Source organism: Carlito syrichta, unplaced genomic scaffold (genome assembly GCF_000164805.1).
Source record: "Carlito syrichta isolate Samal-C Ts95f unplaced genomic scaffold, Tarsius_syrichta-2.0.1 Scaffold123370, whole genome shotgun sequence".
Classification (NCBI taxonomy): Eukaryota; Metazoa; Chordata; class Mammalia; order Primates; family Tarsiidae; genus Carlito; species Carlito syrichta.
Genome location: NW_007067466.1, coordinates 484,253 through 485,396, shown reverse-complemented (window position 1 = coordinate 485,396; position 1,144 = coordinate 484,253).

The following is a 1,144-nucleotide window of genomic DNA, read 5'->3' as shown; positions in this document are numbered from 1 at the left end:
TTATCTCTTGTTTCAGTGTTAATTAGGACTGGGTCTGCATGACCACCAGGGAGCCTTCCATTTATACCAGTGATTTTTATCCCACTTGATGACAGAAACCTCCCGGAGGCACAGAAGAATGAGTTGAATATGAATCTAAAATTTAGTTAAGTCTGAGGTCCTAACCTCTATGAGCCTAAATAGTTTCATCTTTTAAATAGAGTCGATCATACTCAGTGATTTATCATAGAAACAAAGAACAGAGTTCCATATGTTCTCACTCATAAGAGGACCTTGAACAATTATAATGCTATAAGAAAGCGATTGGCAGTAATGGGAAACTGTTGGTGGGGGTGGGGTGGGATTGGCAGTTGAGGGATACCGCTAGGGGAGGGAGGGGCATACCTCATTAACAGGGGTACCTGCATGATCAATGTTTGCATACCTAACCCTGAATTGTATCCCACATCTTTGCAATAAAAATTTTTTAAAAATAGAAACTAGCATCTCAACCTTAAAAAAAATTAAAAAATAATAATACCAACATCTCAAGGCTGTTAAAAGATTAAATACAAATAGTGGTTCTAAAGTGTTTGACATACAAAACACTTATTAACTGCTCTAAATCCTTTGCTGCGAAAAACATATCTACAGAAAGTTCACCGATACTGGTGAAATTGATTGAAATGCTAGGGTGAAATTGATTGAAATTGATTGCAATGCCAGGGTGAAATTGATTGAAATTGATTGAAATGCATGAAGGCAGAGGGCTTCTCATGATGGCTCCTTACTCCCGTCAACCCCTATTGTACTTGTGTTTGTCCACTGGTCTTTCCTGAGGTTTCCTGATAAGGGCACTGTTGGCATTTTTCTTCCCTTCCACCAGCTTCTTTCACGAGCTCCCCAGCTGCGCTCTTTTTTTCCCTTTCAGAATTGCCTTTGGTGCGGGTTTTAATCTTGCTGCTTCTATGCAGGAGCTGAGTGGAAAGGACTGCAGGGGAACACACAAAGATTTCTTTCTTTATCCTGGCCTGCAGCCCCATGGACCAACCCTGGCAGACTTAGAATGTGTCTTAAGAGGTATAGTGGCTGGGCTCGGTGGCTCAGCCTGTAATCCCGTGCCTTTGGGAGGCTGAGGTGAGTGGATTGCCTGAGCCCGCGGGTT